The sequence below is a fragment of the Cricetulus griseus genome, chromosome 4 (assembly GCF_003668045.3).
Source record: "Cricetulus griseus strain 17A/GY chromosome 4, alternate assembly CriGri-PICRH-1.0, whole genome shotgun sequence".
NCBI classification, from domain to species: domain Eukaryota; kingdom Metazoa; phylum Chordata; class Mammalia; order Rodentia; family Cricetidae; genus Cricetulus; species Cricetulus griseus.
The window spans coordinates 130,456,031-130,474,020 of record NC_048597.1 but is presented as its reverse complement, the minus strand read 5'-3'; positions in this window follow the sequence as shown (position 1 = coordinate 130,474,020).

Sequence of the window (17,990 nt, the reverse complement as noted above, 5' to 3'; positions counted from 1 at the left end):
AAGGAACTAATAGAAGTTATGGCCCAATTGGACTTAACAGATATCTATTTAACCTTCTATCCAAATACAAAACAATTTACCTTCTTCTCAACACCACATGGAACCTTCTCTAAAATCGACCACATACTTGGCACCATAGCAAACCTCAACAGGTACAAAATAATTGAAATAACCCCTTGTATCTTATCAGACCACCATGCTTTAAAGTTAGAATTCAAAAACAACACGAATTACAGAAAACCTACAAACTCATGGAAATTAAGTAACACTCAATTCCACAACTCCTGGGTCCAGAAAAAAAATAAAAAAAAGAAATTGAAAACTTCCTAGAATTCAATGAGAATATATTGGACAAAACATATTCAAACCTATGGGACACTTTGAAAGCAGTACTAAGAGGAAAGTTCATTGCACAAAGTTAATACATGAGGAAATGGGAGAATAATCCCACTAGAGAATTAACAGCACAACTGAAAGCTTTAGAAAAAAAGAAGCCAATACATTCCGGAGGAGCAGATGCCAGGAAATAATCAAATTGAGGGCTAAAATCAATAAAATGGAATCTAGGAAAACAATACAAAGAATCAATATAACCAAGAGTTGGTTCTTCAAGAAAATCAACAAGATAAACAAACCTTTATTCAAATTTTGAAACAACAGAGAGTGAACATGAAAATTATAAAATCAGGAATGAAAAGGGGGACATAACAACAGACACAGAGGAAATCCAGAGAAACATCAGGTCATACTTCGAAAACCTATATTCCTCAAAATTCTAAAATCTAAAGGAAATGGACAATTTTCTGGACAGATTTCACTTACCAAAATTAAACAAGAACAGATAAGCAACTTAAATAGACATATAACCTCTCATGAAATTGAAGGAGTCATCAGAAGTCTCCCAACCAATAAAAGCCCAGGGCCAGATGGATTCAGTGCAGAATTCTACCAGAAATTCAAGGTACAGCTAATACCAATTCTTCTCAAAGTATTCCACACAATAGAAGCAGAAGGGTCATTGCCAAACTCTTTTTATGAGGTTTCAATAACCTTGATACCCAAGCCACACAAAGACACAACTAAGAAAGAGAATTACAGACCAATATCCCTCATGAACATTGATGCAAAAATTCGCAATAAAATACTGGCAAATTGAATCCAAAAATACATCAGAGAAATCATGCACCACGATCAAGTAGGCTTCATCCCAGGGATGCAAGGATGGTTCAACATAAGGAAACCCATCAATGTAATCCACCATATAAACAGACTGAGGAAAAAAATCCCACATGATCATCTCACTAGAAGTCAAAAAAGCCTTTGGCAAAATCCCAAACCCCTTCATGATAAAGGTTTTGAAGAAATCAGGGATAACAGGAATATACCTCAACATAATAAAAGCAAGAAACAGCAAGCCGACAGTCATCATCAAATTAAATGGAGAGAAACTCAATGCTATTCCTCTAAAATCAGGAATAAGACAAGGCTGTCCACTCTCTCCAAACCTCTTCAATATTGTCCTTGAAGTTCTAGCTAGAGCAATAAGACAACAAAAGGATATCAAGGGAATACAAATCAGAAAGGAAGAAGTCAAATCTTCACTATTTGCAGATGATATGATAGTCTACATAAGTGACCTGAAAAACCCTACCAGGGAACTCCTACAGCTGATAAACACTTTCAGCAAAGTGGCAGGATACAAGATTTAACTCAAAAAATGCAGAGGTCATGAGGCAGCAGAAAATTCGAGTCAGGTGAAGATTAAAAGAAAGGATTTGTGATAGGTAGGATTTTAGTTGGGGGTGGTAGGGGAGGGAGAAAGAAGGGAACTTGGATTGTCAGGTAAATCAATCTTGTTTCTAATTCAAATATAAAATGATAAAAAAATGTTATAACTAGTGAATTTCAGCTAATTCATAAATGTAGATGGTGTGAGATCATTGAATATAGATCGTCCACATATTTACCTCCCTATGCATTATTGTGATCAAACTGGAATTGACTATATTGTTGTGAAATATACAACATGTTATTCTAGAGTATAGATGCCCTAGACACTAGAATCCAGTTCTTCCTTTCTACTTGAAACTTTGAGCCATTTTAAAGGCCCACTCCTCTCAGCATCTGGAAGTCATCATTATAATTTCTATTTCTGTTTGGTCTTTTATAACTGTACATTTAAGTGAAATCCTCAGTATTCATCTTTCTGTGCCCTACTTATTTCACTTTCCATAATTTTCTCTGTCTGTTCATGATATTTCAAATGATGAAAACTTTCTGTCCTAAAAATGAAAATTAACAATGATGCAGGGGAATGGGAAGCACCATATTTGTGGGCAAAATATAAGTTGTCAGGAATCCCATTGCTGTACATGGATCCAGAGGAAGTGAGGTAGAAATATTTCTTACAATGCACAGGAAAGGGATCTACTTGTGTTTATCAGCCGAAGAGTGGGGAGAGAAGGTCACATGTTAAATGACAGAGGCATACTTATCCTGCATAAAATAGTAAAAATATTCAGTTATTAAAGGAAATGCTTTCAAAGAATACTCTGAGTTGGTGTCCCTGAAGACACTAACAATCTTGGGTACTTTACAAGTTGGGAATATTCATATATAAGGAGTATTATCAAACGGTCTATAAAGGTCATAGCAGTTTGCAAGAGTATCATAATAATAATTATTGATAATACCATTATTATAATGACTATATACAAATGTATTTTTCTTGTTTAGGCAAAGTTGAAAACTACTATTTATAATTTTACATTCTCCAAAATATTTGCCTCAATGGCAATTTTTTTGACATGACATCAATAACTATCTTTAATTAAGGGAGACCTTGTAGTAAGTTCTTAAGATTGAAGAAGGGTTTGCCTTGGCTGCTTTAAGGTCCTTCAGATACAGTTTGGGATATTTGTTTAGAACAGGCTGAGATGTGATTTTTTTTTATTTTTATTTTTTGGTCTGTTCAGTTTCTGCTCCAACTGAACTTGACTATTGTATTTTCTGAGTGAGCCCCCAACTGAGGTCTTGAACTAGACTGAGTTCAGGAGCAAAGTTAGCTAGTGTGCTCTGCAGGGGAGCAGCAGACAGGATTCCTGACATTTACCACCCTGCAAGCACTCAGTGGGTTCCTGGTGCTCCAAGCAGAACACTGAAGGAACAGGGGCTGCCCTTGACAATGGCAAGCTGTACAAAGAAGGAAATGCTGTTTGTAAAGAAATCTTTTAAAATAGAACTACAGCTTCCAGGCACAGTGGGCCACTTTCTGGAAAGAAATGATGGCTGCCAGGAGAATATTCTCTCCTCCCCCACCCTCCTAGAATTAAAGGGAGAGCCTGCTGGAAGAGAGGCTTTGGCTTTGTTTGTTGTTCTTGTTTTAAATACATCTTTTCATCTATAGAACAGACATAGAATGATCCCTTAAATGTTTCATTTGCATTTCACTTCTCAGGTAGATAACACACTAAACATTCGATACTTAGCCATCAAGAGAAAACAAACAGATAACTTGAACTTATTTAGCTATTTCTGTAATTATTTTCTTTCAAGCTTTATTACAGAGAATTGCTGGTTTAAGATTTTTCTGTCATTCTGACAATGCTCATTTAAGGTCATCCTTCCCAGAAATAGTACTAATCTTGCCTCTGTTTGATTTTTTAAAAGGTTAAGGATAATGACTTCACAGTCAGAACACAGAACACACTAGTCCTCGTTTTTACATCATCAGTGCTCTGAGGGAAGATTTATTTGTATCCAGCTAAGAGGCATACAGTTTCTCTACAGCCTCCCCTGACTTCTGAGGTACAGAGACTACAGCAAAGAAGCATTAACTGCTGAACACTAGAAACACTGTGTGGACACTAACAGAGCCAGAGAAAGATAACATATTTTGAGTATGCCTACAGTTTGAATGTATTAGCTGTTTTGAATATAGAGGGCAAAGGAAACACCATCACATAGTAATGAAGGTGAAGATATGAAAAGCAAATCAGGTCTATCATCCTCCCAAGCTCCTCCCTACAAGTAACTTCCTAGGAGTTACAAGGTTCAAAGCAGAAATTAATAGGGAATGGGGAAGGTTACAGCAGCTCACTTCTATCTTACAAAACACACTCATGTTGTGGAATATCAGTTTAAGATGTGTTACATTTGTTTATGCTGTGGAATATTTGTTTAATTATGCAAAGATGTGTTATACATTCTTTATGATGTCTTTGTTAACTCTGTAAAGCTATGCTAATTTGCCTGCCTAAAACACCTGATTGGCCTAATAAAGAGCTGAACAGCCAACAGCTAAGTATGAGAGAGAAATAGATAGGGCTGGCTGGAGAGAAAATAAATAGGATAAACCTAGGGAAGAGACCAGTGACTAGCAAGAAAAGAAAGAGAGGAGGATGTCAGAAGCCAGCCACCCAGCCACACAGCCAACCATGGAGTAAGAACAATAGGAAGGAAGGAAGGAGGGAGGGAAGAAGGGTGGGAGGGAGGGAGGGAAGGAGGAAGTAAGGAGGAAAGATATATAAAATAAAGAAATTAAAAAGGTCATAAACAAAATGTAGTTCAAGAGAAATGGGATAATTTAAGTTCAGAAGCTTGCTAGAGAGAAGTTAAAGTAAGGCTGGACATTCATAAGTAAGAATAAATCTCCATTTGTTTATTTGGGACCTGGGTGACAGGCTACCAAACAATTAAAGAGAAAAACAAACTACACACTAGCTTGGCTGGTTTCTTCCCTGTTTACCCCCTTTCCATAAGATAAAAAAGCCTGAGTCAGTTCCATCTTTGGTTACCCTTGCACCATGGGAGATGGGAGAATGGGCCAGATTCTTCCCTGGACATATTTGCTCCATGAGAAAAAGGAATTTGTGTCATCTCACTTGGTGATTACTCCTGTTCCATAAAACATGGGAACCTGGGTCAGTTCCTTCATGCACACCACTGCTCCTCAAGTGATGGGACCCTGTCTATCTCTATAAACGGGAAAGTAGCTCACAAGTTTCTGGTTTTTCTTTTATTTGTTTCATTTTGTTTGTGTTTTTTTTCTTTTCACTGCCAGGCAGAGCAAGCCAGTCATATCTGACTGCTACTTTGTTTTGAAGTGATTGTCAAATGCCAGTTGTTTATGACCTGCCACACTCATTTAATAATGAGTTCAGTGATTAGTCAGTGTATCTTCATTTAGCAGATAGATATTCACTAAGAATCTACCATTTGGGATCCATTGCTATTAATATTTAATTCTTGTTTGGGGAATTAGCTATAAAAGTTTTGAAGTAATTCTGTGATATTTTCTTCTTTCTCTTTTATTATTTTACTTTCAATACTGTGGATTTAATCCAGGGCCTCTCACATTCTAGGTGTGTACACACCACTAAACTATACACACAGCTCTTTGGATTACATTTTTCTTTAGATAGGGTCTCATTGAGTTGCTGAGGCTGGCCTTAAACTTGTGATGCCCCTGCCTTAGCTTCCTGAGTGGCTGGGGCTACAGAAGTGTGTCACCAGTCCTCCAGCACTAATAGTTTCATAAATGCACTTATTGTGCCTTCACCAATTAGGCTTATTCTTTCCCCTCTAGATTATCCTGTCTCTTCATCTGGTCTCCTTCCTTTTCCTCATTAGTCTACCTTTAATTTCCTGTCTTCCTCTTTTATCGATCCCACATATGAAATGAAGCATGCAATTTGTATTCCTTAATTTGATTTGTTTCATTTAATATGATATTACCCAATTCCACCCATTTTCCTGAAAATGTCATAATTTAGTATTTTAGCTATATGAAACTCCACTACATATTGCATCCTCTTGTTTTCTGATGGCAGCCTCTGCTGACATTTAACCTTGTTGTGGTTGATAACACTACAGTAAAAAAAAATGTGCAGGTGCTTCTGCCTTATGGTAACTTTGATTATTTCAGTTACAGATGCAGGAGTACATAGCTGGATCCTGTGGCAATCATCTTAATTAGTTTTTGTTTCTGTCTTTGTTGTGATGAAATACCATGACCAAAAGCAACTTGGGGAGAAAAGGGTTTATTTCACTCATACTTCTGCACAACAGTTCATCATCAAAAGCAGTTATGGCAGGAACTCAAGCAGGGCAAGAACATACAGAAAGAAGCTGATGCAGAGACCATGGAGGAATACTGCTTATAGGCTTGCTCCTTACACATTTCTCATCCTGCATTTTTGCAGGATCTAGTACCATCATCCCAGGAGTGGCACCACCCATAATGGAATTGGCCTTCCATCATCAATAACTAATTAAGGAAATGCCCTACAGGAATGCCGAGAACATGATTGACCTTATGGAAGCATTTTCTCAACTGAGGCTCCCTCCTCTCAAATGACTCTAGTTTATGTCAAGTTCATGTAGAACTAGCTAGCACAGTAGTTATGCATTTAATTTCTTGAGAAACCTCCATCCTGAATCTCATAATGGAGCATTTTTCTTGAACCATGAACAAAAGTCATATTTGTTCTTATAAATATTTTAATAATGTCAGGAGTTTTGGAAGAATAAAATGAGAGTGTGACATAAAGGAAACATTCTTTATAGAAATATTTTGCCACTTAGCATTAAATCAGCTCCTAATGAGTTCTACTTACACCCATAGATTAGTGTAACTCATCAAAAATCTACTTTCTGGCAAGGTTCAGGGATTGAGAGAGTGTATTATATTCAGCCCCCAAAAGAATATATAGTACATACTTCTTCTCCCAAAGCTTAGGGATCTCCAAAGAAGACAATGTGGACAGATTTTAAGAACCAGAGATCAATGACTATAAGTAAACAACATTTTAGGACACAACAAGGCTACTGTACATATGAACCCACAGAATTTGTGATAGCACCCTAAACAAACTCCAGCCAGAAATAAAAATCCAAGCATGGAGTGAAAGAGCTGGTGCAAAGTCCCACTTCTAACTGAGGAGTTATTGGAAACTGTTAACTGCTAGGAGGATAGTCAGGGTTATTTGAAGACACAAATTCTTGTATATCCACCATTTCCCTGGATGACCCCACATCCAAGAGTATTTGAATACCACAAATCAGATTATGTATGTATTTAAAAACATAAAGAGGACATGGGGTGGAGTGGGTAGGGATGTAAAGGTCGACCTTGAAGGAGTTGGAGGAGAGGTTAATATGATTAAAATATATTATATGGAATTATCAAAGAATCACTGCAAATATTACTAAAAATAAAATTGTTCTAGCATTAGATATCTCTCCATTCCACTTCAAGCTGGTCAGGAGAAAAGAGTAGCAGATATTGAAGTGAGAGGGAGAAGACAGTTAGGAATTTCATGGATCATTGTAGGAACAGTCTGATTGAAGTTATAAGGTTTCAGTAGAATATGTTGTAAGGTGGTTGTATTCCTTCTGTGTTGTTATAAATCCTGAGGCTGAGTGTGGAGTCAGGAATTTCAGAAGACACTTTTGTGTACCCCAGCAACAGATAATGGTGACTGTCTTCCAAAGACCAAGAGGTGGGAAGAAATGACCAGATGTTGGATGTCTCACATAGTCATATCAGAATTTCCTGGCAGGGCATGTGTGAGGTAGGAAAGGAACATAATGAAATGTAGTGAAATGTAATTGCAATGTGTTTGGGGTTAAGTAAACAAAAGCTGTAGAGGCTATTTCCTCAACAATGCTCCATCGGCTTGGGAGTGACAGAGACAGAGACACAGAGAGATTGTCTCTCATGATATGGAGAGAAGAGAACCTGAAATGTAGCAAAATATACAACCTCCTCTTTCCATATTAGCCGTTAATCACCAATGTTCCCCGAATATATTCCTAAGTAAACACAAACCAAGGTATTTAAGAGATCTTAAATCACAGACTATATAGCACAGAAAGAAAAAAAAGTAGGCTACAGAATTTTGAATGCCACATGATATCAGTTCTATTAATTTCATTAAATGTTAAGCTTGTCCATGTATGGAATAGATAGATGAAAGCCAATATGAGCAGCAAGAGAATTATAAGTAACAAATTGCAAATGATTGTTCTTTGAGGAATAGCTTGGGGAATAAAGGTAGTAAGTACACAGACAACCGTACACTGGAACTGTTCTAGCACTTAAAGTCAGTTATTGAGTGAATGTGTGCATTATGTCATATTCCTCAAGATATCAAACTATTAAATATTTACATAAAATTTGAAAATCAGTGTACATTAATTACAGCAACACTCAGAGGTGAATCATGATTAATTGTGATACTGAGATCTGACCCTGCATAAGGGGACTGAAAAACAGATGACAAGAAAAATGTCACATAATAAAAGATTGAACCCACTTTTCACCAATCAGTCATCATTCATAGTTTTAAGCAAGATACATGAAAAGAAATTATCTCTACTTGCTTTTCTTGTATGTAGAAGTCTCATTGAATCATTGTATTCATCTCAAATGTATGGTGAGTTAAGTTAACTCACCCGATGACCTGTATGCAGCAACTAGCACAGATGCAGTGTTAGGCAGAGTACTTAGTCCCAGAGCTATTCCATATGTTTTGTATATATTTGCCCCTAGAGCCTCATGATGGGCTATGCTTATTGTTACCTCCACTTTGCAGTGATGTGCATAATGAGGAGTGGCAATGTGACTGAACAAGGTAAACATCTGTAGCTGAGAACAAACACAATTTTGAGGTCCTCAGTTCTTGAGCAATGCCAATAAGGATTCCTATACACTGGATATAGCCTCACACTTGAGTGACAAAGAGAAAGCAAATATCTCAGTAACTGTTTTGTATTATCAAAACTTAGAGATTTTTATCTGCATTTAGTGGTGCAGATCTTATAAAGAATTGTGCAGCTGAAAATAGAGCATAAGAGAGACCAGAAACTGAATATATATTACCACACCCTCTGTGTCCTGGCATTCCCTGAACAGATGAAGGGGCTGATGGCCTTGGAAGTTGGCAACCAACTAGCACAGGGGTACATGCTTATCATCACATGACCTTATAGCCTGATGCAAGAGGATCATACATCATATCTTCCACTCCCCCCAGAATGCTGAATTCATATAAAAATTTTCTATTTTATTTATATCCAAATCTTTTAAGAGTCATCTAACATTGACTATTGCCAAAGGTAAACATGAGCCAAGCTTTACTTCCTCTTTTAGTGGTTGTTTATTTCCTTTAATTTGATTGTAACAGATACAAATTTTATTGTCCATATAAAAATTTCCTTTGTATAGACTTTAGAAGTGCTAGTAAATGTCTTCATATTCATGGTTGTTTTCTGTCATATTTCTTTCCCTGTTGCGTTGACAGTTGTTTTATTTCTGATTGATTCAAATGATCATTTGTAGCCTTAGATCTGTGTTACATGTTGGCTTTCTAATTGATATTTTCTTTACTTCTGCATTTATGGCCAGTTTCTCAAAGTCCTCTTCCATATCACCAGTGCGCTTTTCCAGGGCAGCACTACTCATTGAATCTACTGAAAATGCGGTTCATTTTGTTTTATGACCTTCTGGTAATGTCCCATCATTGTAATGCATTGTTTTTAATCTCAATATTTCCCTTTCTCTGGTTTTGTGAGCACTATTACAGGGTTCCTATAATTATTACCATTGAGAGCATTGAACAGGTGTCACAATTGGTACTTGGATCAGATGATTTGGGAGGGTCTCTTCTTGTAAAAGGTCATAGTGTGTTTGCCTTGTTTGATTTCACATACACTCTCCTTCTAAGGGTCAGAGAAGTGTTTAGGTAGGATCAATTTTTCTACAGACATTTTAGCTCACCAATTTTCTCTAGTTCAAACTGCAAGCTCTATGGAAAGTTATTTTTGAAGTCCCCTAATCTCATGTGATTACACAGACTTGGTGCCATAAAATAAACCATACAACTTCACACCCAGAGTATGACATACATGAAGAAATTAATTTCCACAATTCAGGCCTGATAAAACTACATTCTGACTATTGTGATAGGGAATTTTGAGACAGGGTTTCTCTGTTTGGCCTGTCCTGGACTCGCTCTGTGGACCAGGCTGGCCTCGAACTCACAGAGATCTTCCTTCCTCTAACTCTGAGTGCTAGTATTAAAGGTGTGTGCCACCACTGCCTGGCTAATAACCAGAACACTTTTTTTTCTCTCCATTTTTTATTTAAATTAGAAACAAGATTATTTTACATGTCAATCCCAGTTTCCTCTGCCTCACCTCCTCCCTTACCCCTCTCCAAAAACACCCTACATATCCCATACCCTATCTGCTCTCCAGGCATTCCATAGGGGGACTTCAGAATCTGTCATGTCCTTTGGGATAGGGCCTAGGCCCACCCCCTTGTGTCTAGGCTCAGGGAGTATCCCTTTATGTGGAATGGGCTCCCAAAGTCTATTCCTATGCTAGTCATAAGTACTGATCTATTATAAAAGACCCCATAGATTTCAGAGGTCTCCTCACTGACACTCCCATTCATGGTGCTTGAATCAGTCCCATACTGATTTCCCAGCTATCACTCTGGGAACCAAGAGTTCCCTCTTGTTCAGGTCAGCTGTTTCTGTGGGTTTCACCAGCTTGGTCTTGACCCCTTTGTTCATCACTCCTCCTTCTCTGCAACTGGATTCCAGTTCAGTTCATTTTTTAGCTGTGAGTGTTGGCTTTCACTTTCACCAGCTGCTGGGTGAAGGCTATAGGATGGCATATGAGTCAGTCATCAATCTTATTACCAGGGGAGGGCATTTAAGGTAGCCTCTCCTTTGTAGCTTAGATTGTTATTTGGTGTCATTTTTGTAGATCTACAGACATTTCCCTAATGCCTAATTTCTCTTTAAACCTATAATGGCTCCATGTATTATGGTATCTCTTATCTTGCTCTCCTCTATTCTTCCCCCAACTCAAACTTCCTGATTCTTTATGTCCTCCTCACTCCCTCCTCTTCTCCCCCTCTCATTCACCTAGCTTCTTCCCCCTCCTCCCATGCTCTCAATTTTCTCAGGAGATCTTGTCCCTTTCCACTTCTCCAGGGACCACGTATGTCTCTCTTAGGGTCCTCCTTATTTACTAGCTTCTTTGGCAATGTGGATTGTAGGATAGTAATCCTTTACTCTATGTCTAAAATCCACATATGAGTGAGTACATACCATGTTTGTCTTTTTTGTGATTGGGTTACCTTGCTCAGAATGGTTTCTTATAGTTCCATCCATTTGCATGCGCGTTTCAAGATTCCATTGGTTTTTCCTGCTGAGTAGTACTCCATTGTGTACAGGTACCACATTTTCTCTATCCATTCTTCAGTAGAGGGGCATCTAGGCTGCTTCCAGGAGAACCAGAACTCTTGAGACAAATGTGCAACTGTGGGATCCTGCCCTCTCCCCTTCCATCCAATAAGCACAAATCGGAGAGAATACAATCACAGAGAAGAACCTTTGATCTGCACCCTGAATTGAGTGACTGCCAATGATGTTGTTGCTACGCATCCCAGAAGCATCTGGGTCTAGGAAGTGTATCATAAGGAAAGATCAGAGCTTATGAACTGTCATTTTAATCTGGTTCTGCATTTCTCATAGAGAACATACTTTTCATTCTGATTTGGACAACAGCATGCTTTAAAAAATGATCTGGTACATTTTTATTATTTCTTTTATTTTTGTGATTTTAATATAATTATGTCATTTTCCATCCTTTCTTCTCTCCAAACCCTCCTATATGCCCTCCTTGCTCTTTTTCAAATTCATGGCTTCTTTTTTTCATTAGCTGTTGTTACATATAATCTTAAATACATCAATACAACATTGTCAGTCTGTATCATGTTGCTTGAATGTATATTTCAGGATGGATCATTTGGTATTAGCCAAACAAATGGTGGACTCTTTCCTAGAGAAGACTGTTTCTCCTGCTCTCATCATTTCTTAGCTTCTTATTTGTGTAGGGTTGAGGCCTCACCTAATTGCTATTCAACATCTCTGATCGAGCAGGTTTAAACCACAGTGTTTATCTCCAGAATCTTATTGAAAAATAGGAAGGTGGACTTAATTTTATTAACTTACATATCAGGGCCTCAGGAGAGCCAATGCCTCTGAACCTAATGCCCCGTCAGGCTGCAATCTGAGCAGGCAGTGGGACTCTTGCTTTTGGGACCATGGAGCAACAGACAATAATTAAAATATCAGTAGATTCATGTGCAGCCACCAAGCTGACAGAAAAACATTGTATTGTCCTTGTCCTTTTCTCAGCTCATGGTTAGTCAATCATGTTGGTGAGACTTTATGGCTGTAGCTTCTGATATTACTAAGCTGTACAACTTCTCACATCCATAGGAAACACAATTTCATTTTCCAAAGTGATTAAGTCCCATTTTTTTTTCTTCTAGGTGTAAGGCATAGAATTTTGTGTAAAATTTAGACACCTAATGCTACTATCTAAAGAGCCCAGAATTCTGGTGGCCCCATTTCTGCCTAGTTGGCTCAGTGCAGGTTTATGCATATTTCTTCACACCCATGGTGTTCAGATGCATATTAGGGATCTGGTGACTGTTTTAGTCATCTAGCAATAACTGAAAAAAATGAAAGCTGCTATGATGTCTGTTGTTATTTGTAGCACAACATAATTGAGATCAAAATATACTTAACCAGGAACATATTTAAACAGACATTAATGGGTCATTCCATCTACTTTGTTTCTACTATATTTTACTTTCAGAGAAAAAATCTTACACAAAATTGGTATTACTGAAAAAATTTAGCTATGCTTTTAGTAAAAATCCCTTCCCTTCCCTTCCCTTCCTTTCAGTCCTGAGGGCTTTCCCTTAGTAGAGAATTTTGAGAATCATTTTAAAGACTCTCTTATTCCACGTTTATAATCTAGTTATTTCATGAGTGGAAACTCATATCACTGATTTGAGTAATTACTTATGCCTGCATTCCTTCTTAAAATAAAAGCCTGCTTAATTGAATTTATTCTGTGGTTAATAACAGATGATGCTCACTTTAGTGAGCATATTCTCCAGGTCATAAGACATCCAAAGGCTGTAATGTTCATTGGACTGTGGTGGAATAATCATTAAGGAGAAGGACCTCCCCTGCCCCACAGCCCAGAAAAGAACATTAGAATAATTGCCACTTAGCATTGAAGAGAACCATGAGATCTTCTTGAACCTGTAAGAAAGCTGTCATCAATGATACAAAGTTTCCAGAGATCACTCATGTATCACTTCCATCATTGCATAATCCTTAAATATATCTGGAAAAAGATTTTGATAAAGAACACTGACATGTCACTTAGATCCACAAGTTAACTAAAAGAGGGATGGAAACCTACTCTCCTTGCCTTCATTATGTGACTGTCCCTTTCAGTTTGGGTTATATGTTTATCTTTTTGGGTCAACATGTTAATCACTTAAGAACTAACTGGCTAAGACATTCTATTTGTACTCTGGTGGTATCAAGGATGAAGGAAAAGTGATGTGTCATCCTTTGGAAAAATGGATGGTTCCATAAGTAACAAAACCTGTGTATTCAGACCTCCCCTGCGTGAGGGCAATGACCCCAAAGGATTGGGCTGCTTTCTGCATCAGAAGTGGTGATCTCCTGAGAACTACTTTGTCCCCTCAAGTAAAACTCTCTGTAGACCACCTTGCAGGACAGTAATCAGTAATAAGGATGGAAAGAACATCACTTTGCCCTGGTCCTTCTTCTGTTTAATGATAAGGATCTTGGCAGTGCTCCAAAGGGACTTAGGGCCACTGGACCCTTTCATCTCATCCTCTTTCTCTTTGCTTTTCACATAACTCTCTGTAATTGGTTTACAGGAGATACATGGTTGGTTATAGCCTGTTGAGTCTGTAGCAACCCAAGTTTTTTGCTTAAAATAATCACTTAGTATTCCATCTTAGATCTCTCCTTAACAGGTTTTCCATTTTCTTTCATACAAATTCCCATATTAAAATCATGTGATGACTACTCTATTAGTGAGGGTTCTCTAGAGTCACATAACTTATGGAATGACTATCATCCCCCCTCTCTCTACATATACATGTCGAATTTATTGGAATATTGGAATGATTTACAGATGGAAGTCCAACTAATCCAGCAGCGGCTCAGTGGCTAGCTATGGATAGAAAGTATGAGAATCTAGTAGTTTCTCAGCACCATAAGGCTGAGCATCTCAGCTGGTCTTCTGTATATGTGGGAATCTTAAAGAAGTAGTTCCAATGCCAGGGAAGGAATGGATGTGCTGACAAAGCAAGAGGAAACAGGCAAAAAAAAACTAAAGGAAAATGTTTGTGGTAGAATATTATTTTAAGGTGTGTGATTTTTGTTTATGCTGTATTTATGAAGCTGTGATTCTTTGCCTGTCTAAAACACCCTATGGTCTAACAAAGAGCTGAATATCCAATAGCAAGGAAGTATCAAGGACAGGTAGGGTTGGCAGTTATAGATTATCAGTAAAATGAGAAACTAGGAGGAGGAAATCAATGAGAGAACAAGGAGAGGAGGATATCAGGAGGCAGCCACAGAGTAAGAAGGAAAGTAAGATATACAGAAGTAAGAAAGATAAAATCCCAGAGGGAAAATGTAGTAGGAATAATTTGAATTAAGAAAAACTTGGTAGCCACAAGCCAAGCTAAGGCCAGGTACTCATAATTAAGAATAAGCCTTTCAGTGTGGTTGATTTGGGATCTGGGTGGTGGGCGCCCTAAAAGCCAAAAGAGCAACACATGTTCTTCTTCCATTGTCCTTTTATAGGTCTCCAGCAGAAGGTGTGGCCAAGATTAAAGGTGTGTCTTCCAGCCTCAAGATCCAAAATAAAGACATCTTGTCTACTTGCCTCTAGATCCAGATCACATGTATGCCCTTCATTTGTAGAATATAGTTCATTCTAGTTCTATTTAAGTTGACAATCAAGAATAGCCATCCCAGCTACCTTTCACTACTTGAGATAAATAATAAATTTACAACACTATTTTATAAATTGGCATAATCTGGAGACTATGAAGTCTAGTCCACAGGGTGATAAAAAGTGGTCTTGGGCTAACAGCCCACAGTAGAGAAATAAAAGTCCTCAGTGTCTTAGTTATGTTTTCTATTGCTGTGTAAAAACATGACCATGACCATGACAAACCTTAGAAGGAAACTATTTAATAGGGGTGGCTTGCTTACACTTTCAGACGTTGAGTCTATTATCATCATGACAGGGAGCATGGCAGCATGCAGATGCAGCATTGTAGTAGTAGCTGAGATCCCTACATCTTTCAGGCAACAGAAACTCAATTGAGACTCTGGACAGTATCCGGAGCATAGGAAACCTCAAAGACAACCCTTCTAGGGAAACACTTCCTCCACCAAGGCCATATCTACTCCAAAAAGCCACACCTCCTAATAATGCCACTCTTGATGAGATTATAGGGACCATTACAGTTAAACTATCCTACCCATGCTGATCAGGACTATCTACATTCGTTATCACTGATGAAATGCAAATTAGCAGTGGATGCCCTTCTACTAAGAAACACTGGAAATGCTTTTCATTCACTATCTTGAAGGAGTAAAGCACACTGTGTCAGAAGTGCTCATACCCAGGGTCATGTGGCATTAAGTAACCCTCCACCACTGAGCTGCCTCCAGACCAATAGAGCATGGAAGTTTGCTGCTGTCTTTGGCTTCTCACTTGGATTTGTGTTTCACACTGCACAAAACAAAAGGAATTTTCAGAGCTTAACTTGAGAAAGTCATTCACTGATTAAGTTTGCCCTTATACCCTGAAAATTTTGTTCTATTGCAAATTTATGATGCTCTTCAGAGCATGCTCAGTTGTAAAGAACCTTGCTGCTTTGAAGACTGACACATTTTCTCTGGATCTGCAGTGATCTGAATTAAATGGTCGGCACCTGAAGATGAGAGACATTTTTCCCACTAATCAACCTACATAATACTTTACCAGGAATCAATACTGAGCCCAAAGTAACAACACATAGCTCATCTAAATGAAGTTGATGGAGTAAATATTAAAATTAGCATTTATATCAAAGAAATGTATGATTTTTCAGCTCTCATAGCATGGGGAATGCCTTAGAATATATGTGAATGAAAACACCCTGTCTCCTTACAAAGTCTCTATTTGGTATTTCAAGACTAATCCCTAAATTCACATAAGCACATATATGACTAATTTTCTTTGAAGAATCCCAAGCTATAGTATGAATAGTATGTAAAACTATGAAGATGAAATAACTCCACATTGATGTTTTCAGTTTTAATAAAAAATACACCATGCAAAATATCAAAACATGTTATAAAAGTTTGTATGTCAGCCGATCTCTGCTTTTCTTTTATATCCATGGGTACTTAGACACAGGTATGAACTAGAGTTACTGAAAATAATTCCACTGACTGGACCAGCCAAGGTTCTGGAGAGTCAAACAATGATATTGAACAAGTTACAAAGTTCCTCCTCTCATAGATTTTACAGAGAAGGGAAAATAGTTATGAAAAGTTTGGATGTTGAAGAGCTGTGAACAGAAGGATAGTAGTAGTATGGCAGAGTGACTAAAGGCACTTGCCACATGGATGTCCACAGATGGCCTTCTTGAATGTGGGTTCCCTTACCTGACAAGAGTGAGAACAAAAGAAGGTGTGCAATGGTGACAATCAAAGCTACAGACTGACCATAAACCCAAGCACATGAAAACCCAACAATGTTTGTGGCAAGAATAGCAAGAAACCTGGGATAGGAAAAGGTTAGAAATGTGAACACTTCACACACTGGAATGTTTTCTCTAAATCATCATCACTAGATAGATGCTGGGAAAAGAAAAAACTTGTTTCAAAAATAAGGGCATGGTTTTTTTTCTTCAAACAGTGAAAATTCTTACATGGGAAGTCACTTAGAAACTCTAGAAATGGAGATCAGCTTCACGGGAACAACTGAGTAAAGAAGGAGTTGGAAGCTAATGATAAAAGAGGATGTGCGGTACTGACCCCTTTGATCTTCATTGCTCCCTCTCTGCATCTAGGTTCCAGAGTTCAGTTCAGTGTATATCTGTGGGTGTCTGCTTCTGCTTCCATCAGCCACTGGATGAGGGCTCTAGGATGGCATAAAAAGTAGTCATCAATCTCATTATAGGGGAAGGGCATTTAGGTTATCCTCTCCATCATTGCCTAGATTGTCAGTTCAATCAAAGGGGTCAGTACCAGGCTGGTGAAACCTACAGAAACAGCTGGCCTGAACAAGGGGGAGCACATGGACCCCAGACTGCTGTCTGGGAGGCCAGCACAGGACTGCTCCAGACCCCTGATCATGGATGTTAATTAGGTGGTCTCTGAACTCTAGAGGGCCCCTGGTAATGGATTAGTATTTTTCCCTGGTGTAAGAAGGGACTTTAAGAGCCCATCCCACATGAAGGGATGCACTCTTGGCCTGTACACATGGGGGAGGGCCTAGGCCCGGTCCAGGATCACGTGGTGGACTTTGGGGAGCCACCATCAAGGGCCCTACTCTTCCTGGGGAGTGTAGGGTGGATGGGGTAGGGGGCAGATGGGGGTTGGAGGAGGGTTGGGGGGAGGGGAAGGAGAGAGAGAAGGGATTGACATGTGAAGCAAGCTTGTTCCTAATTTGAGCTAATAAAAAAAAGAGGATGTGTGGGCTCTCAGGTTCTGTTCGCAGGTTGGACATCTTTGTCCAGATTGAGAAAATGTGCCTCCTCCAAGTTGATGAAGTAGAAAACTTTTCTCTCCATCAAGAGAAATTAGAATAGAATGCCCTTCCCATCCCCTTGCTCTAACCATAAGCAGTGGGACAGAGCATCATGACCAAAACTGCGAAGTCACCCATGCTGAAATAAAGGACCTCCTGCAGCTACTGGGGAAAGGAAATACAAATGTGATCAAGCGACAAAGACAGCGAGAATCCCTCTCAGCTCCAAATGGGACACATAGACCTGGGCTGGCCACTAACTTCATGATCCTTCATTGCCCACTCTGCAAAAGTGGTGATAAAAGGCCTGTTCTCAA